Source organism: Lissotriton helveticus, chromosome 5_2, assembly GCF_964261635.1.
Source record: "Lissotriton helveticus chromosome 5_2, aLisHel1.1, whole genome shotgun sequence".
Classification (NCBI taxonomy): Eukaryota; Metazoa; Chordata; class Amphibia; order Caudata; family Salamandridae; genus Lissotriton; species Lissotriton helveticus.
In genome coordinates, this window is record NC_136066.1 from 2,971,311 (window position 1) to 2,993,660 (window position 22,350).

Here is a 22,350-nt window from a genome sequence, read left to right on the forward strand (position 1 = left end):
GGAACTAACAGCAACAATTTGTGTGACAAAACTATTCCCTCACTTTGTCATATCGCAACTGCTGTTGCTGCAACTGCTCGAAAACATCCAGGCAATCCTCGAGCCACAGGGTCGAGTACCGCCGAGAAGTATGCACAAGGCCTCTGTTTGTCTCCGTGTGTCTGCACTAACACTGACAATGCGCACCCATCCTTCTCGTGTACATACAATGTAAAAATCTTCGTGTAATCAGGTGTACCTAACACTGGTGCAGAACAAAGAACTTGTCTTAATTGTTCAAAAGCATTCTGACATTCATCCGTCCATTCAATGGGGATCGGTGTATCTTTAGACAACAATGCCAACAATGGTTTAACGATGTGTGAAAAACCCAATATCCATTGCCTATAAAAAGACGTCAAACCTATAAAGGCACGAACATCCTTCTGGGTGCGAGGAACTGGAGTGTCTAGGATTGCTTGAATTCGATCTGGTGTCAATGCACGGCCCTCCTTAGACAAAAGATGACCGAGGTAGGTCACCTTTGGTCTACAATATTGCAGCTTTTTCTTCGAAACTTTATGATTATGTTTGGCCAGGAAGGAAAGCAAGGAAAAGGTACTCTTCTCACATTGTTCTGGCGTGTCTGCAGCAAGTAAGATATCATCTACATATTGAATAAGAGCCACTCCATCTTGTAATTCAAAGGAATCAAGCTGTCTTTTTAATGCCTGACTATAAATGCTAGGACTTTCAGTATAGCCTTGAGGAACTCGACAGAATCTGTACGATTTATTGTTTAATGTAAAGCCGAATAGATATCGACTATCAGAATGTACAGGGATCGAAAAGAAAGCATTCTTCAAATCGATGACTGTAAAAGTAGTTGCCGTCGATGGAACCAACGTAAGCAACGTGGTGATGTCAGACACCACCGGGTATTGAGGCACTACTATCTTGTTTATTTCCCTCAAGTCAATAATGAAACGGTAAACCTTAGCATCTGTATCTCTTTTAAGGATCGGTAAAATGGGGCTATTGCAAACATTGTAGGGGACTTCCTCAACTACTCCTGCCGAAATCAAATCATTTACAATGTGTATCAAAGCAAGTTCACCCTCTCGGGAAATCTTATATTGTGGGACACGTGGTAGAGATACTCCCTCCTTTACAGTAATACGTACTGGAGGAATTATCATCTGCCCCACATCCGTATCGGAAGTGGCCCACAACGTTTTCGGTAAGGAGGCCAGTACTTCAGATTCATAGAGGAAACACACTCGCTCTAATTCTGGGTAATTCTCATTCAACACAACTCGCACTCCTTCTGGGGCACAGCGAATAGTGGCTCGAAAGTGTTTTAACATATCGAGTCCCATAATATTATCTGGTGTATTTGGAGACAACAAAAAGGGACAAGGGGCAGCAAATTTATCAACATGAAATGCAACTTGTTGAGACAGTGGGCTAGAAGTAGGTGTTCCATCGAACCCTATAGCTGTAATTACCTCGCCAGACAGGGGAGCCCTTGGAACCAAGTATTTGGACAAGGCGCTACGAGTAGCTCCTGTATCGACCAGAAAGTGATCAGTAGAACCCAGAACATGTGCTTCTATATATGGACCCCTTTGATCAACTGGTACCTCAACCGATTCCACACCCCATCCTACGCAATCCTATGCATAGTGCTCATCCCGTGGTTCAGCAGAACCACCCTCATTTATCTGATATTGATTACGATTATCAAACGTATTATAATCTGTCTGACCACGACCCCTTGCTCCATATCCTCCGCGATCATTCGTGCCATAACCTCCTCGATCATTCGTTCCATAGCCTCCTCTTGACCCCCCATAATTATTTCTAGACCTCCCACTTCCTCGTCCCCTCAAATTACGCTGCTCTCGAAACACCGGACAGTCTGCAATCCAATGCCCAAACTGTTTGCAGTATGCACATTGATTCACAGAAATGTCAGAACGAGGGGGAGGAGCATTACTGTATGATCCTCGCCCTCCTCTATTGTTTCCTCTCGTAGCCTGAACCTGAGCTAACATTACCTTCGTCTTCAAATCCTTCGCCTTCTTTTCACTACTTTCTTTTGCCTCCAATTCCTGTCGTTCATAATATTGAGCCATAGTCAATAAAGAAGCAGGGGTTGCTGTGGTCCATGAACTTTCGCTCGCTTTTAATCGTTTCGCAATCTCCGGTAGGAGATTAGCCACATACTTATCAACGAATAAGTGCCTGCCTGTATCTTCTGTCAATGATTGACCACTGTAATCATGGAACGCTTCCTCGAAGCGAGAGAAAAAATCAGAAACCGATTCATCCATTTTTTGTGTACAAGAAGCTAACATAGTCCAATCAATCTTTTTAGCGGGAGCAAGAGTCTTTAATTTTGTTAGTATGGCCTGTGGAAGGTCTAATATTAATTGACACGGCTTACATGCTGGTTCTCTATCTAAATCAGCCTGAACTAGATCTTTCCAAGTGGCCCCGAGAGTCGTGAGGTCATCAAACTTACGAATCGCTCTCCACATATCAGGAGGCAATATCAACCCGAAAAACAGGTCAATATCAACTAACGTCATAATACACGAAGAAATCGCGCTTTCAACATTTTCATAAAAAGCCGCAGGATTTTTACGGGGATCAGGTAAAGCATTCTTAAGTGCCATAACATCTGCTCTATTCCAAGGCGTATAAACCCAGTTATATACAAAATACCCTTTCGCATCTTTGGATCTTTTATCATCATCTGTGCCATCCCCTTTATGAGGGACATATAAAGGCGCAGCTTCTCGCATAGGTCTAACATTAATCGCAGCGATCTTATCTGTTTCAAAGATAGGGCATTCTTTGGATATCCCCGTCGCTCCGGACGCAGACGAATTCTTCGACTTTGCCAACTCCCGTAGTCGTGTCGCCTCATTTCGCAGTTGAATCAAACGCTTGAAGAAGTCGTCCGCATCTGAAAGAACAAAAAGACCTTTACGAAAATTCTCACGACCCTCGGATATCTCCTTTGGTTCTAACTCGAGAGAATATTTTCTGTACCGCTCAACAACTTCGTCTCCAAAATGATCTAAAAAATACAGTCGCTCCTGATCAGACCACTGTTCCATTTTCGCAGTAATGTCAGAAACAGTAACAGTATTAATATTTAGCTTTCGTGCAAACGAACGTAATTCCGCAGTTCGTTCTGCATGTAACCTGGTACGCTGTGTTCGATCACTATCCTCGTCTGATTCCTCGTTCGGAGCCGTAGGTGCGACGTACGGAGGCGGACAGCGATCTAGTAATGAAAAATCATCTGTTTCATTAGTAAAGACTGGATAAAGAGGACGCCTGATAGGGAATTGACCATTAACCTGTAAATTGCGTTCTCGTCTCTCCCTCTATTTCTTTTCCTGTAATTCCTTCTCCTGTAGCTGTAAAGCTTTGTCATGTGCAGCCTTCCGCTGCACTTTCTCCGCCAAGGCTTCCTCACGCTTCACTCGTTCACGCACCTCTTTCTCCCACATACGCACACAATCAAACATATCTTGTCTACACCTTCGCTGAAACAAACACTGCTCTACATATTGTACCTTTCGAAGGTCAAACGATCCATAGAGTGGCCACTGTAATTCACGATCAGTCTTAGTATACTTATGCCATAATGTACTATACATTATTGGTGGAATACCGAATTTGACATACATTTCACGATTTGGAGTCCCCTCTGGGGGAGCCGGCTGTTTTTTACTTAATCGATAATTGGTACCATTTTCAGAACAGCACATCCTGCGGAGTGTGCTAAAAACAGGCATGTTTCAAAAAGTACCACGAGAACGCGATACTACAAAAATGACACCTAACGCGGTGTACCGTTCAAATCAAATAAATCAGAGAAATATCCCTACATGCCTGCCTATGTGAGGTGCACTTCACATATTCAAATTCAAAATTCAAAGATTCAAACGTTAGCTAACTTCAAACAAATTCAAATTCAAATTCAAAATTCAAAAAGCCACAGTAAGTGTCAGTAGACTACCTCACCAATCAAAAGCTTACCAAATATTTTCAAACGTCCAAAGTCCAACTGCCAAGTTCTGTGGCAAATCAGCCAAAACGGCACATCACGACAATCCAAGATCAGAATCTCAGTCGGAGACCGGCGCCACCTGGAAGGTCAGATCGGAAGGAAGGAAAAACACACCGTGGGTGCCAAGACTCGGGTCACTCAGTGGCAGCGTACGCGTCCATGGCGAGTTTCCTGACCTTCGTCACGACCTCTCCTTCGGGCATCCGAGTCACCGATGAGTCCCTTCGTGGTCGCCAATTGTGGTGTTGGGTTCAAATCAGGCCTACATACTCTGCTAAGCTCTCAAACACCTTAGTATAGAAGTTGGCACGGACACTGGAAAAGGTAAAAGACAAGTTTATTAAGACCCCATGGGGTGGTGATACATTCCTACCGCACCCTTCGGCAATGTAAGAAGTAGCACACCGAACATTGGTGCGCGACCTCTTTTATACAGTTTAATAGCAATAAAAAGATAGGCGGTCACAAGTTACACATTTTAGGTACATATAAGGTCATTTTTGGAACACAGCCAGCATGTGGGAGGAGTTAAATAGCACTGGTCAGTTAGTACCAACATTCCTAAAGAGTGACCAGTAAATGCATGATGCGCATGTGCGCTTGACCAGTACTAAAAATAGCCTGTTGCCGAGCAGAATAAGGGACCATGGGTATCAAGAAAGGACAAAAGGGCACACTGACCACTGACCACGAGACAGCGTGTTCATAGAAAACGGAAGTCAGAGGGATTCAAAATGGCCCCCGTTCGTTTTGGTCAAGTTAACAGAAAAGACCGTGTAGCTGTGCTAAACGCTAACTCAGGAGCTGCCAAAACACGACATTCAGGGCTCCATTGCCCGGTGAGAAGTAGGTGTCGGCAAAGGGTGTTTCAGGGTGCGACCTCAAGAAGTTGTGTTTAAAACGTTTAGTGGCATTTTTGGAGAGAGGAGTGGAGGGGTAGTTAATTCTAAAAGTGTGCTTGCCGTTGAGCTCCATTTTAGAGAGGCTGTGGCGTTAGGTGTAGGAAATAGGACGATAGTACAAACTGTCAGCCGCTAGTTACAAGGTCAAGGAGGACACTAGTGAGTGATCAAAAGTATAAGAGGTAGAAGTCAGTGTGATCCCCGAACAGACAGTGCGTAGGTGCAGCTTACCAAATGTATCCTATATACGAGGTAGCAGTCAGCTTACACCGTGTAACCAACTATGAGAGGTAGGACCGATTAGGTGGAAGCCAAGTTACATATTAGAATGTACGAGTTAACAGCAGTGTAGTCTAGGCGTAGAAAGTGGCTGGGTGCAGTTTACATGACAGAGCGAAGTGAATGAGGTAGTAATAATCAGTGCAATATCGTGACGTAGCTTACATCGGAAACCCAACAAATAAATAAATGCGGTAGCAGACAGTGAATGATGGGGATAGAGGTGAGATATGTGCAGCTTGCCGCAACGGACAGTGAATGATGGGGATAGAGGTGAGATATGTGCAGCTTGCCGCAGTAAATATAACAAATATAAGTACAACAAATGTGTATACTAGAGAAGAAAACAAAATAGAAAAATAAAATAAAATAAAAATAAAAGATCCAATACTGCAATACAAGGCAGATACTTAATTACAGCGTTTAGATACAGAGCTATGTAGATAGTCAGTTCTTAGGGTCTGGGCAAGCAGTGAGAGTGACTAGTCCATGATGGCCGCCGAAGAAGGTGAAATAATAGTCAAATATGGCCGCCAAATAGGGGGGATATATCCGATAGTCCTCTGTCAGTTGTTGTTGCTTTAGGACCAAGGAAGGGCTATTTCAGTTTCTATTTGAGCAAGCCCAGCTCTGACTTGTTGGGAGGGAGTCTTATCTCTGTTTTGGTGGTCTTGTCTTGTGTGGAGGAGTCAAGCTGGGGAGCCTTGTGGGCGTCGAAGGTAAAGGAGGGAGATTTATTACTACAGCTTTATGGCCCCAGCCATTTTGAACAAAGGGAGGAAGGCAAAAGTGGTACAATACCTTCTTGTAGAACTTCTTGGCCTGTTTTATGATGTTGCCCGCAAAGTGGCGCAAGGTGAAGCATTTATTGGAGGTGTAGACAAAGATAACACCAGGAACAGAGCTAAAATGTTGCAAAGTTGCAAAGTCTTTGTGCTTTTATGTTATTTCTGCACAGTAGTTATGATGTTAATAGCAGCGTTTTGCAGGCATCAGGGATCTTGCTTGAGTGTGCCCATCTGCGCTGTTTATCCATTTCTTGCCAGCGAGACCCCTCCTTTGCAGGTCTGCTCCCCGGGTCTCAGTAGCAGCCGGTGGTCCGCAGGTTCGCGTTGTCAGGGTCAGAGGCTTCTTTCAGCAACAGTCTGCAGCGCCGCGTGAGTTGTCAGGGGATGCGACTTAGTCGTCTCGCGGCAGCAACTAGCCCCAGCTCGCTAACCTCCCAGCCAGCTCCAATGCCTGCTTGCAGTCCGGCGAGAGGAGGATGCCGCACGAGAGACCAGACCCCGATCTTCACAGCAGGGGACAATCCGGTGAGAGGCACGCCTCATCAGCGCACACCGATCTCAGCGCCGGGACTCGCAGCTGGACGGAGGTTCCTAGTCGCTCCGCTCAGCGCCCCAGCGCCCATAGGCAGCAGCAAGCAGCGCCTCACCGTGCCTCCAGACTCCAGGCGCCAAGAATGCCGTCCCGTCAGGCACTCTCCGGGCGCCCGCTCCGCAGCCCGGTATTCTCGGGCAATGTCAGGCAGCAGGCTGCGCTTCTCCTCAGACCCCGTTGAATTTACTATTCCAACTCCAGTCCCCGTGGATAGTAGGGAAGGTGTTGGATAGTAAATTAAACCTATTCCCTATCCCATAGCGCCCCCCCAGCCCAATGCGTTGTAATGGTTTGCGTTGTAAAAGTTGCGTCGTAAAGGCATTGCGTGGTAAAAGTTGCGTTGTAAAGGATGTTTCCCCTACTGAAGTGCCAGGCCTGATATTAAAATTGTGTGGCTGGTATTCCATTTTCTTGCAGGAGGTGCTCGTGAATTCCTGCCTGATGTTCTAGGCCTGATATTGAAGTTGTGCCTATGCAAATGCCATGCCCCATGTGAATGCTAAGGTCAGGCTTCTGTGTTCTTTCTATGTGATGGGGCCTGATGTTAAGGTCTTGCACCTAACGTTGATTTGATGGTGTACTCACTTGCCCCAGGATGCCCCAAAGAGTTATTGGTGGCCATGGTAAATGCGAATATTCCTTTCTAGGCCTGATGTAATGTTGTGTGCTCCATGTTCCTTTCGTTACAGTGGATGCAGATGCCATGCAGGAGTTACCTTCATACCTAATGTGTATCTTATGCCTAATGCCTGAGTTTACGCCTACAGCTTACTTCTAGGTTGGGCCAAGGATGAAGGTCTGAGTTTGCCCTGCAATATCAATCATATGTTTATGCATTTCCTGACATTCTTTTTATTTCAGCTGGACACCCATGGACTTACCTTTTATTCTTTTCCCATTTCCCATGTGAATAATCCCCCCTTGCATTCATTGCCCTGGCGCCAGTTAGCGCCTTTTTTGTGATTACTGCTATTATTGTGTTTACCTTTGCAGGTTGGAGATAATACAAACCTTATTCTATTTCCCACCAGAAGCAGTGTTGTGTCTCTTTTGTGGTGTGCCTGGTGTGTCGTCTGTGGGTACTGCGTGAATGCTTCACACATGTCCTGTGAAGTTTGGCCTGCCCGCTCTGCTCCATGCTACCCCCTGTAGAATTGGCAACCCCATTTCTAACACTGGCCATGTAGTGAAATGGTCGAAATGAGGTTAATATTCCATAAAGAGTCGTACCTTATCTTGGGGGGACGTTTGAGTTAAATTCCCATTATTACCCTACAGATCACAGGGTCTGAACCGATAGAAGTCGTTAATTAGTAAAAGGCCTGCTGGTATACCTTTTCAATAACAGCTGATTGTTCTGTAACATAGGCCTGAGTTCAATAAACCTTCAAGGTAGTTTGCTACATCTACTACCGGAGCGTCCACGGGATCCAAACCCCGTTCCAGGCACCAACAACACCATTCTTTCCAAACCCCAGTGTATCTTCCTCTTGTTCCTGGTGCCCATGACTCATCCTGTAGATCTTTAGACTCTCCTGAAAGGCCTGAGTATCTCTTGGATTTCCTGAAATCTTCCAAGCAAGAAGGTCCATGTTTCCTTCTAGCAGGAGAGGGTGTTCTTCTCCCTCTTGTCCTTGAAGAAGGCCACTGCTCCCGGGGATAAAACGTGACACGTCTATTGTTAGTTCTATTGTTACCGGGAACCAAACCTGTGTATTCCAGAAAGGAGTAATTAATACTATTCTGCATTGTTCTGCTCTGACTTTTAGAAGAACTCTCTAAATTAGAGCACAAGGGGGAAATGCATAAGAATTGAGCCGGGGCATCCACTGATTGGGCGTTGGAATCTGGTCTCCAACTGTAGTAAGTTTTGACTAGAAAAGTAAGTCTGCTGGGAAACAGGTCTACGTGAAAGGGGCCCCACGGATTCTGAATTCTATTGAAGACCAGAGGATTCAATTTCCATGCGCTTGAATCCTTTAGGAACCTTGAGTTCCAGTCTGCTCTTGTGTTTTGATGACCAGGAATAAATTCTGCTTTCAATATGATTTTTTGGCGCCAACAGAAGTACCAGTTTTTCTTGGCTCGGTCCACAAGTATCTTTGATTTTGCATCCACCAAGTGGTTGATATAGGATACTGCTGTGGAGTTGTCTAACTTGATTAGAACAACACTGTTGCTCAGAATGGATTTGAAACTCATCAGAGCGTTCAAGCTCGCCATCATTTCTAAACAATTGATGTGGAGAGGAAGTTCCTCTTGGGCCACTTTCCTCCCGTCTCTGTCTTTCCCATTTTGGCGCCCCCTCCCAAATTGCTTGCGTCTGACTCCACAGTGTGCTCCAGTGAGTTCCCGAAGATTGCCAACTATCTAGGTTTTCTGTATCTGAATACCATCGGCCCTCTTTAGACCTACAGATTTCAGTCTTTGTAAGGCCCTGTAGTGTAGCGGGCCTGGTGATACTGCTTGGATAGAGGAGGATAGAAGCACTCTCGCTATTTTGCGTAAACTGACTAAGTCCTTGGACATAGCATAAGAAACCTCTTTCTTTATTTTGGTTAGTTTCTTGGCTGGAAGTTGTAATTGGCTTGTAGTTGTATTTTCCTGGAACCCCATGGATTCCAGGTTTTGAGTTGGTGTCATTATAGATGTTTCTTTGTTGCTGATGAAGCCTAACTTTTCTAAAAGATGTACAGTCCATTTCATGTTTTTTTTTTAACAAGTCCTCCTTATGTTGTGATATCAGAAGTATATCCAATCCAATCCAAAGTTCCTTTATTTCGGTCGTTGAGGCCATAAAAGGTTCATACAAACAATTGCTCATATTACACAATAAAAACACAATTTAAAAAAATTGCATTACATTTATAAAATACAGTGATAATAAAAGCAGTATGTCAACACCATTAAAAAAAAAAATGCATTACATTTTCCAAAATACAATGGTAAGGAACTTCAGTTGCATAGCAACAAGTAAAAATGAATTGGAAATTCAATTACATGCCCTAAAAAGTGAATTATAGGGTTACAAAAGGGATGATTCAGTTGGGGAGAGAAACATTCACAAAAACACCAATTATACGGGCAAAAGTTTCTTCCTTAACTGCCATGTAGCCATAATAAATTTGGCCACTGCAAATACAATATGAGGCAAAGTGCTTGTTTTTAGAATTCTATATGCAGTTAAATAAGATCTAGATCCCAGATTCCTGCATATAGGCACCAGCCAATATTTCCTAGGTTTAATATATGCTGGGCAGAAGAAAAAAACATGAGTTTCCTCCTCATCATGCATATTACATCCAGGACAAACTCTATCCCCCCCCTTAAGCCATTTACAAGTGAAGGTTTTTAGGGGTAAAGTGCCTAGCCTCCACTGTATAAACAATGTCCTCGCCAGGATGGGGAATATGATGTCCATAAAATCCTCAAATTCATAAGAATTCTTAAATTCCAGAAAACGAGCAGTCAGGGTGCCATTGCCAGAAGTATATTGTCTAGGTGGATTACTAAGTGAACACCCCTCCTTCTCAAGGAAGCAACTACTGGCCTTAGAACCATGGTGAAGCACCATGGGGCTGACGAGAGTACAAAGGGAAGGGACCGAAGCAGGTATGTTACTCTTTCCATGAGAATCTTAAATATTTTAGTCCTTGTCCATAGGTATTGTGAAGTAGGTGTCTTTTAGATCTAATTTTACAAGCCAGTACTTCTTTTTTAGGATGTCTCTTAAAAGGTGAAAACCCTCCATTTTGAAGTGTCTGTAAACTAGGAAGGTATTCAGTTCTTTTACATTTATAACTTTACCAAAGATATTGTGCTCAAAAAGCCTTGTTCTGAGTCTGTCACCCTGCAAATAGCATTTTTTAATAACATCTGATTCACCTCTGTGTCTCCCAGAGTTGACTGTTCTCTGGGTTGCCGTACTTGGTAGGGCGTTGTATTGAATTCTATCCCAAACCCCTTTATGATTTCTAATACCCAATGGTCAATCATTAATAATGACCAATTTTGTATGGGAAAAAGCAGAAAGAGGAGACGTCCTTACCCTGCTGTCCATAGCTTTGTGATCTGCCTCTGCCCCACCACGGATACGGACGTTTTTGCCTCTTTGTGGGAAGAAGGATGAGTTGTATCCTCTGAAAGGTCTTCCGTATCCTCGCTGGTTTTGGTAGTATGGGGACCAGTATTGCCTGCGGCAAACTGCCAGTCCCCATCCTGACAGCCCTTCCAAAAATTCTACCTCTGAACATCCGTTTCATATTTGTTTGCGCCTTACTGAAGGCAGAGAAAGTGGAAACATATTTTCCTAGTAGTTTAATAAAGTTTTCACCAAAGAGAAGGCCATTTGGGTCGCCTTGGACAATTTTAGTGGCAAGGTCCCCCAATTTTGTGTTCAGTCTCATGAGTATTGCCCTTCTTTGTTCTGGTGTTAACCCTGCGTTGGCATTGCCAAGGAGGCATAGTGCACGCTGACTCCATCCCCTCATCCACATCTGCTGGGTGCCCTTCAGGGGCGCCTCTTCTGCCAAGTCCATGCTCTTGGCTAAGGGTCCTGGAGTGTCCAGTACTCTACCTTGGCACTGTTTGAGACAGCGTTCGAGTCCCTTTCTAGGATCTCTGCCCGTCTTGAAACAAAAGGTCAATAACTTGGGATCTAGATTTGGTGTTAAACCAGACTTATTGTCTAAGAAGAGTCTGTGGCACTCGGCCCTCACCAGGTTTCTGGTTTCTTTTTCAAGGGGTTTCCGGATCCAACATTGTATGAAATTGGATATGAGGTCCAAAGGCCACCAGCCAGACCCCCCTGGGTTTGTGTGATGCGGGTGTTCATCGTTGTCAGCCTGAAGACTGAGGTCATCTGTGCCGTAAAGGTCACTCTGTCTTGTGCCGCGAGGGGCACCTGATCTTTTTGCACCAATAAGGCTGCTCTTTCTCATTGTGTCGCTATGGGCACCTGTCTTTTGCGTAGCGCGTAGGCTACCTTGGGATAAATCCCGGTCTTTTGTAGAGCAACGGCTACCTAGGGAGAAGTCCCATTCTTTTGTAGCACATAGTTACCATGAGGTTCTAGGTGCTTAGTGTTTTTTTAAGCTTTGCCTCCTTTTTTTGGTGTGGGTTTGTCTTCCTCAGAGAGGATCATGGAATTCGCCTCTGTAACATAGTCCCTTTTTCTTTTATTCATAATAGTTTCAACTGCCTCTTTTAAGGAAGACTTCAATAGTTTTTCAAATTAATTCATTAATACGGCTTCTTTAGGGAAGGTATTATCATCCTCCTCATGTGTATCATTGTCATTTTCCATTCCGTTCTCTTTTTTATAGGTTCTTATGACTTTTGTGTATCTAAACCCTTTTAATAATTTAAATTTGATTTTGTATTATATTATTTCCTTAGTTGAAAAGTTCAAGAGAAAAGGGCGGCTTACATCCTAGGAATGCATGTTTAGTGAAAGGAGACCGTTAATCTCTCGCGCTGTGCGTTCCTATGACAAGGCACAGCGCGACTAGGTCTTGGGTCTGCCTCCCTTTCGTTGTCGTTTTGACAAATGTAGTCTTTCCGTCTTCGTTTGATGGGAAATAGAGGTATGAGCTGTTTCGGGCTGGGTCACGTTCGTATTGTGACCTCCACTTTCTATTTGGGTTTCCAAAGGCTTCAGCAATGGCTGCCAGCCTCCGGAGTTCAATGCCGCCGCACGCTGAGAAGGAGGTTTAGAGGAGAGTTGGGTGTAAGAGAGAACTCTCCTTCTCAACATGAAATTTATCCGGGGCTCCTCAGTGTATGGGAGGAAACGTCTTCCTCCTAACGCGGGCCCCACTCGAGGCGTCACAGAGGCAGTGAGCGGGTAAGGGCAATTAGTTGCTTGAATGTTAATGTTAATGCCATTTGTAAAGCGCACTGTTACCCAACGGGTGTCCTGGTGCTGAAAGATCGAATGTCCAACGAGGCCTAAACAAGAAAGAGAAGACAGATTAACTAGACTGGAACAGCCACGTCTTGAGGGCTTTCCTCAACTCCAGATGATTAATTATGACTCTAAGCTGAAATGCAAAGTCATTCCAGGCCTTAGCTGCTCCGACCATGAAACGTCTACCTCCCCAGTTAGCTCTCTTAACCAAGGACACCGGTACCTGTTTCGCTTCAGAGGAGCGAAGGGTTCGCCTAGGCACATACCACTGAAGGTTCTGTCTGAGAAGAAGGGGTCGAAGTCCATAGAGGGATTTATGGACCACGCATAAAGCCGTAAAGCTAACACGCTTCTTAACGGGCAACCAGTGAAGCTTTTTTATCTCCGCTGATATTGAAGCATGTTTAGGTGTTTTGGTAAGCAATCTGGCTGCCGCGTTCTGCATAAGTTGAAGCCTTTTTATAAGTCCTTCCTGGATGTTTAGGTATAGACCGTTGCAATAGTCCAGTTTGGACATGACTAAGGCAGTAATGACAGTTTTCTGACTATCCGTAGGAAGAAGAGGCAGAATTTGTTTGCAGGATCTTAAAGTAAAGGATGTTGTTGAGACCACTGCATTAACCTGGTCCTTAAGACAGAGTTTATTATCAATATAAACTCCCAAATTCTTTACTTTCCTAACGCGTTGAGGGAGAGGGCCCATTTTATCCGGCCACCAACCAGGTGACCAAAAATTCGCATTATTACCAAACAGAACAACCTCCGTCTTACTCGAATTGAGCTTGAGACAATTTTGATTCATCCAGAAACCTACAGCTGTTAAGCAGTCCTGGAAGCGGGTGGCCATATCGTGTAACCTGTCAGGTAGCAGTGACACAGCAATTTGCGTGTCATCTGCGTATGAGGTTAAATCAAAACTAAAGGATTCGATCAAAGGCGCGAGTTGAGAGACACACACATTAAAAAGAGTCGGACTAATAGAAGATCCCTGAGGGACTCCGCATGGTAACGTGAAGGGTTTCGATGTAAACTACCCAAGCGCAACCGACTGAACCCTGTTCAAGGCCAGACGTGATCGGCCAGGGGGAGCTCATCAAACTGTACCTAAGAACATTAAAGGCCCCGGCTAATTCCCTAAAATACCATCTGCGCCCCATCTTTGAAGACCCAACTTTGACATGGCATATTAGGTTGGGAAAAGCAACTAAAGCTCTTAAGTTAGTAGAAGAAAACCTACCGCGGCAGGACATCCCGCTGAATTTTTGGAAGAGAGCAATCAATAAACAAGTGAATGAAATCTCCTTTGAACTTGATCATAGATCCATTCGTCGCAGCTCTAATTTGGAACCCCTAAACAACTCCTATACGGTGGGAAAAGCACAACCATATCTAAGCGAGGCCATCACAACACATGCCCGAAGTAAAATTCTATCCATGAGGCTGGTCACGCTCGGGATAGCAGATTTCAACCCTGCTTGGGCCCAAAAAGGGGCCCTCACATCCTGCAGGCTTTGCACGTACAAAAGGGAATCCTGGCTGCACCTTCTTTGCTGCTGTCCTCATTTCAAGAGCGAACGTCGGCGATTGCTGCGCCCGATCTGCCTCAATCAGAGCATTACAACATGCTCAGAAGCATCAGCCCTGTGCTTGTCAACCACTAACACCATGTTCCTAGCGAGATCAGCGAAATTTGTTCACCAAATTAGTATAGCACTATAAACTCATAATGAGAGTATCTCCTAACCCAGGATACTCACCACAACAAGATCTGATATGAGCTGAACTGAACCAGACCCTTTGTTCCATCGAAAAAGTCACCAGCTCACCATTGTAACCAATAATGCAAAGACTTATTCGAACCAACACAAATGCTGGGAACTCCTAATCAATGAGACTAAGACTGTGGGAGTTGCACTCCTCTCTACCCATATTTCTCTCTCCTTATATACCATTATCCTAATCAGCATAGGTACACCCCTCTACTCTTTTTTTTTTTCTTTTTTCTTTTCTAAACATGAAAGAAAGTCTATTTTAGAATTATTGATCTTTGTACTTTCTCTTTTACTGTAAAGATTTTAATTAATTGCGCAGTTAATAAAAACTTGAAACTTGAAAACTTGACTGAACCCTGTCGGAAAGGAAAGAATTAAGCAGCCACCTCTACCCCCATCTCACGCAGCCTGTCTATCAATAAACTGTGATGGACATTATCAAAGGCAGCTGAGAGGTCCAGCATGATCAGGGCTGCATTTCCTCCCTGATCCAAAATGGTTCTAATCTCATCAGTGGATTTGAGGAGAGCGGATTCCGTACTGTGTCCACCCTGAAATCCATATTGAGTAGGGTCTAATCTCTGGGAGGCTTCCAGAAATGCACTAAGTTGCAAGTTCATAATTTATTCAATTATTTTAGCCGGTAGAGGAAGTCTAGAGATCGGTCTAAAATTATTGGAGTCCTTGGGATCAAGATTGGATTTCTTCAGTAACGGAATTATAGAAGCTCTTTTCCAAATATTAGGAAAATAGCCTTCTTCAACCATCGCGTTGAAGATGGATGTTAAAATGAATGCGACTGGTTCTGCCACTAGTTTAAGTGAAGCCAATGGGCAAGGGTCAGTTGGTGAGCCCGATTTGGCAGACATGATCATTTTAGAATTCTCTGGGACTAAAACTGGGAAGAATTTATCAAATTGGGTGAAAACTTGAGATGTTGGACACAAATCTGTATCAGCTGCAGGGCGGATCTCGGTCACCGAGCCTGCCAATGAGGCAGCAAAAATAGTATCAACTTTGTTGAAAAATGATTCGGCTATGGAATCACACAGCTCTTGGCTAGCCACAATAGGAGAGGGAACTGGATGAGCCAAGCTGGTGACCGTTCTAAACAATTCCCTTGTCGAATTTTTCGCTTGGTTGATTTCATTTACAAAAAAGTCCTGCTTTGCTTTTGCCAACAACTGTTTATATTGTGCCAGGGTCTGTTTGTATTCTTTTCTAGCTGTTTCATTATATTCCTTCCTCCAAGCTCTTTCCGAGCTCTTACAGACCAGTTTTTTGTCCCTAAGCTCCTGGGAATACCAAGGAGAGGAGGGGCGCGTCCTATTAGGGTGGCTGAGGTTATAAGGGGCAAGTTGATCACCAGCTGACTCAAGACAGTCGTTAAAAGCTGAAGTTGCCTTATCAAGATTTGCGTGCAGCAAAGGCAAAGAAGAAGATAGAAGGTCTACGAGATCATCCGTTTTTATCTTATTCCAGCTCTACAATATGTGGGCTTCATTATGGGTTTCTTAACAGTCCTCTGGGGTAAAGTAACTCTAAACTATACCGCCTTCTGGTCTGACCAGACCACTGGGAGGAGCTCTAAGAACTCCAAGTGTGTGTCGTTAGAAAAGATCCCGTCTAATGAATGCCCAGCCTTAAGAGTAGCCCCCCTGACTTGCTTCTTGAGATCTACACTATTCATAAGGTCCAGCAAGCTAGATGTGTCAAGGTTGGCCTCACTTTCCAAACGGAAGTTAAAATCACCTAGCATGGTGTATGAATCGGCACTGAATTTATTTTCCAGCAAATGACATGCTTAAATCAAGAATCGATTCCTCGGGCCTGGCGGCCTATAGATATGGGTCCCTTTAAATGTATAATGATGTAAGAGCTGGAAACAAAATTCCAACGCTTCACAGTCCTCCGTGGTGGAGTTAGCAAAGGAAGCACTTAGCGACCGTAAATAAATAACTGCTAGTCCACCGCCCTTTTTATGGGGTCTATTTAAGGTATGCACTGTATGATTAGGTGGTGTCGCTTTTACCAGATCAGGCCAAGACGCTTGATCTGTCCAGGACTCTGTAATGAAAGCAATGCTAATTCGTTCCTCCTCTATTAAGGTGGCACAATCAATACTATGTTTTACCAAGGATCTAGCATTTAACAAGACACATTTAAACTCCTTAGTATCCACCTGACTCTGCCCTCTATGATTATTGGTAGTGTCTATCCTTCGATGAAAGAGGAATTCAGGTAATTTAATTTTACAGCCCTGGCAGACAATAGCACCATGATGGGCCTCTGTACTAGGGATAAAACAAATACAGTTCTTACCACTCGAATAAGGCTCCAGTCTGGCAACTTCTCCATCAAAACCGGCAGGGGGGCTGGCGCTGTGCGCGGGCCGTGCGCAGACGAGCGCAGACGGGCGCAGACTTAGGCTGCGCGCGTCCACTACGCGCTTGCACCAGATCTGCTTCTCACGTGCTATTGGGGAGAGCGACAAGCGCGCTGACCCTGCCTCCTCCCAAGATGGTGGTCGCCTGTGCCCGGTAGACCCCGGGAAGTCCGGCTCCAAGCACTGTGCAAAGCTAGGTACTTGTTAAAACCAGCGTCGAGCTTTACAAATAAATCAACAATTTTAAAAAACGCTAAAAATAGCTAAAAGCGATAGTCTTTCCCAGCTGTGTCTCAGGAGGACATCAAATACTTGAAGACTAAAGCGGATAGTTTACAGTACGAGGAGAGAAAAAACAGGTAGTAAAAGAGGGTAGGGGTGAAGGTAACCCAACTGTAAATTGGAAAGGTATTGAACGAACAGGAATTTAGGAAATAACTTACCTGTTAAGGCATAAAAGCGTAAAAACAAGCATAAAACAAGCTGGTTGTAGGGATTATTGGTAAGGTTACTTACCTTTGATAGCAATATAGGTTAAAATTATAAATAGGAGTTTAAAAATAGGCTCACAGTGGTCATTAAGTAGCAGAGTATAAAACTGTATACTTAACTGTACGGGAGCAGCGCATGGAAGAGGATGATACCTAGTTATAATGCCATTATATCTTGTTGTTTGGAATGTTCTTATTCATGATGTAACATGCTCTTTAAAGGACTGCATGTTGGGGCAGCAATAAAAGTATACTGCATAATTAGGCTGTGGGGTTTTAGGTTTAAACCTATAATAACTGATAAAACCCCACTGAAAGAAAAATAGCCCTCACCAGTGAAAACATATAAACACTGAAAAAACACCTGCACAACCACAAAGTAAATGCCATTCAAAGAAAGGAAAAAGAAAGTGAAAGAGTCATTTTGTTCTTACTGAAGGGGTCAATAAAATGTAACTTTGTTATAGAAGCTAGCAGTAAGAAAGACTGGCTAAAATTATTCTGCTTGAGTTTTGTTCTTTAGGGATGCCACTAAAATATTGTTTCTTCTTCCTTTTACTTTTTTCAGTTTTATGACCTTTGGTCTAAAGATGCAGGGTTTAGTATCACGTTTAGGTTTAGTTTAATTATTTTATAAACTGTAGAGAATCAGGACATATCAAACTCACATTTGATATTTGGCTGCATTTGATTCTTTCACTGATAGGTAAAATGGCTAGTTTAATACAAATCTTTCCTAATATGTGTCATCACATTTGCCCATAGAGAATGGGTAAAAACCCTTAATACATCATACCATAGTTTCTAGTGGGTCAGTATTGATAGTAGGTGAATTGCCAACACCTCAGGCTTTAAACATTAAATGCAAGGTATAGTGACAAGTATATATATCACCAAGCATCTGGGATAGTGGTGAAAACGTGACGCCAGACTTTTGGAAAACATGGAAGGCAGTGTCACTTGTTATGCTCTGCATTAAAGGTTCTTTCCAAGTTCAACAAAGATTGGAGTGATATTGTTTGTATTTGCAGTGATTCAGCTACGTATATAAAAAATGTGTATGATGACCTGTCAAAATTGATACCCGAGCTGAAGTGATTCCCTGTAGTAGATCCTTGCCACTTGTTAGATGGTATGCTGAAAGCATCTTTACAATCTTCAGAGTTAATGAGGGATGCTATTGACTTTTTAGTCCATTCTGGTGCACTGTTTTCTTATGCCCAGGAACTAAGACGCAAATATTTATCATTTCGTGCTTTATGTGGCATCAAAGAAAGAGTCATCCCAACTGTGTCCCTTAGCTGACGGTTCTCAGCCTAAGGCGCTATGAATGCTGAGAGGGCCTTTTCACACGAGCGCACATGACCAAGTACTCACTGAAGTAGTATTGTATGGTGTACTACAATAGGATTAATTTGCAAAAATCTCTTTGGACCTCATATACACTATACGTACACTGTGTATATACCATGTTCTTTCAGTGCAGAAAGCAAGCAATGATAAAAGCAAAACATTCCATAAACACTGTAAAAACACCTTTTCTGTTGTTTTTAGTGGCGTGAAAATGTGTAACCACTGATAACAACTGTTTTATAAGATGTTGAAAACACTGAAAAAAACACCAGAATTTACCAAAAATAGAAACTGAAAACAGGAAAGCCTATGCATAATGTTAGCCTCCGTTGTCTTTCATGAAATCAAGATTCTCTCTGTATTATAATTGAACAATCGTCATTTTTCCTCGTCATCTTCAGGGCCGGACTTGCCGCAGCGGGCACTGGGCATTTCCCTGGTGGTCCGCCGGGGTGGAGGCCGGTTTTGGGGTCCTGGGGGGCAGTTTTTGTTACTGGGGGTTGGCAATATCAGCCCCTGTAAGAAAATCCACTGAAACCGGCCCTCGCAAACAGCTTGGCTGCAGCCCCCCCTCCCTCCAGCGGGGCCGGCCGAGCAGTTTGCCAGGGCCGGTTTCGGTTTGATCCAGCTAAACTCCCAAACAACCCTCATACTCATCCCACTTGATTCAGGAAACAACTTATTTTACTCATCGGTGGGGCCCACATCACCGCAAGTCACACATTCACACACCACACTACCCCATAATCAGTGAAAAGAAGGCGAGCTGCTGGATAGCGGGGTACTTCATTAATCTGAATTCTATATTCTATATATACATTTCAACAATCATTTAACTCGTTATAAGGAAAACAAAAACATCAAGGTACTCCGCTATTTGGTCGATGGACCGACTAGTATAAGTCAGCTGATGGAGAGTAAGATCAGCTCAATCACAGTATTCCTATAATTTTTAACATTAAATTCTGTCATGACTTTTATTAAGATAAAAATAAATATATTTTCAATAGTTCATCTACTTCATTTAGGAAAGAAAAACTAGCATATTCTTTAGACAAGCAAAATGTAAGCATTTATTTAGTACATGTTAAAGAAAAATAAAATTAGAAAAGCATATTACCAACAGAGTCGCATTAAACAAGTTCCAAGCTGTCTGTCTCCCTATTCTTCTCAATGTCTCCCTGCCGACATAAAATCTCTGCAATCCATCATCTTCTCTGCCCCATCAAAAGTTAAAGTCCAAAAATATTCCAACGTCTTTAGCACCATAAAAATCGCTCAAACCGACAGCATGTGGTGGTGCAAAATAAAATCTGTGGAACCAACTCCTACCCTCCTTTGCGCAAGCTCTTTTATGCCCTTTTTCTCTAACTATCTAACTTAAAATGGAAACTTTTAGGGTCCACAGACATTTCTGATTGGTCCATTAGAGGGGTGGTGATGATCACCTCATGTCCTCCTTGTCATTCACTTCTTGTATCTTTTATTCATAATAAAATACATTGTCTTCCTTTCCCAGGCTTTTAGCTGCAGGCATCCTATGGCACATCTCCCGTTCATAGGCCAAGCTGGCCTAGAGATCTCTTGCTACGAGCATAGGCCGTTCACTCACACTTCTCATGCACAGCGCATGCGTGGGGGCCATCTTTCAGAGTTTTTTATCGTTTCACACAAACAGCCATTTTCAGACCAGGCTGTGCAGGCCGCAATGGGAACTTTTTTTCTTTAAATACTTTATTGTTCAGTACATAGGATATAACATTTATAAATCAATCCTTTAAATCATTAGTGTAGAAATATTACACAATTGCAAATGATAACACCAAAATATATATGGCATAAAAGGAGAACACAAATATACATAAGGCAATTAAATTTCACATCGACATCTCCATCTGTTGCAGCATAGGCTGCCAATTGTGTATCCCTAGTTGTTTCTTCCTCAGCGATTTTATACGATACAAGCTGAATTCCAAATTAAATACATTGTAGAACTTCGCACGCCACATTTCATATGTGGGCGCCTCTGATTGAAGCCACATGGAAGCAACACATAATCGGGCAACAGCAGTAGCCATAAATCAAAGATAACAAAAATAATAACAGCTATGAGTAGACACAGAGCCCTCACCCAAACCAATTAGCATTAACTCTCTAGAAACACACACATTGACCCGTGTAATTTGTGATAGAAATTCTGAGATGCTCCTTATAAACTGTTTTAAAACTATACAATTAAGAAATATATGTACTATATCAGCTTTCTCCGCCTGACACCTAAAACATTTCCCGTCGTGGAGCCCACCCCACTTCATCATTTTCCCAGGGAGTATAATATAAATTAAACAAAGTTTTGCAATTTTGAGTGCGTAAATTTGCAGTCAACATGACTTTAGTGGCCATATCTTTTGATTGTTGAGACGGAGGTCCTCATTCTTGGACCCACCCCATAAGCCTGGGACGACTCTTGGTGGCCCATATCGCTAGGCACAGCCCCAGAACCCACAGGCCACGCACGCAACCTGGGGGTCATCCTCGACTCCACCCTCTCCATGACCAGGCAAGTCAACGCCGTCTCCGCGTCCTGCTTCAACACCCTCCGCATGCTCCGCAGGATCTTCAAATGGATCCCCCCTGACACGAGGAAAACTGTCACCCAGGCCCTCCTCACCAGCAGACTTGACTACGGAAACGCCCTCTACTCAGGAACAACAACCAAGCTCCTGAAACGACTTCAACGAATCCAGAACGCCTCGGCAGAACTGCTCCTCAACGTCCCCCGACGCAGCCACATCACACCCCACCTGAGAGGCCTGAACTGGCTCCCCGTCAACAAGAGGATCACCTTCAAACTCCTCCTCCACGCACACAAAGCCCTACACAACGCCGGACTTACTTACCTCAACAACCGACTCAGCTTCCACACCCCCACCCGAAGCCTCGCTCAGCCAACCTCGCCCTTGCCTCAGTTCCTCGTATCCGGGAAACCACCGCCGGTGGCAGATCCTTCTCCTACCTCGCCGCCAAGACCTGGAACGCTCTCCCCACCAGCCTATGACAGACTCAGGATCTACTGGCCTTCATAAAACTCCTCAAGCCCTGGCTCTTCGATCAGTAGCGGCCCTCCTCCCCCCCGCACCTTAAGACCCTCACAGGTATGTAGCGCGCTTTACAAATGCAGTGATTGATTGATTGATTGTTGCACATAAGAGCCAGTATTGCCAAAACATGCGCTCCACTTTGCTTCATGCAGCTCAATGTCATCCCGTTGAGTCTCTAGTAATATATCATACAATACCTCAATCTTAGCTTTTTTTATCAAAGCCTCTATTAAATCATCAGATATTATAGGCATGTATCTACAATGTTTGACAATAAAATCACAAATTTGCAAAAATTTGAAAAAATCATTCTTAGGTAGCTTATATTGTTCGACTAAATCTGAAAAAGGAACAATTATCCCTGCATGATAAATATCCCGTAGGCGTCGTATCCCCTATCCCTCCAGGTGTCCATCTTTGTATCCCAAAAAACGAAGGGAATATTTCCATAGAATTAAAAGGCATATAATAGCATATACGGTTTACAGATATGATTTTGCGTATCACCTTCCACGCCTTATATGCAACACAAACTATTTTAAATCGCGTTAATTTACAGTAACTTGGTTCAAAAAACTTAAACAAGGCCTCACTCGCCTGGGTCCCCATCAACATTTGATATATATTCGGAGCTTCAAATGGTCGCTCCTCCATCCCGGTCACAAAATACTGCATGCTCTGTAGAAGACAAACTAAATAGTAGAATGTA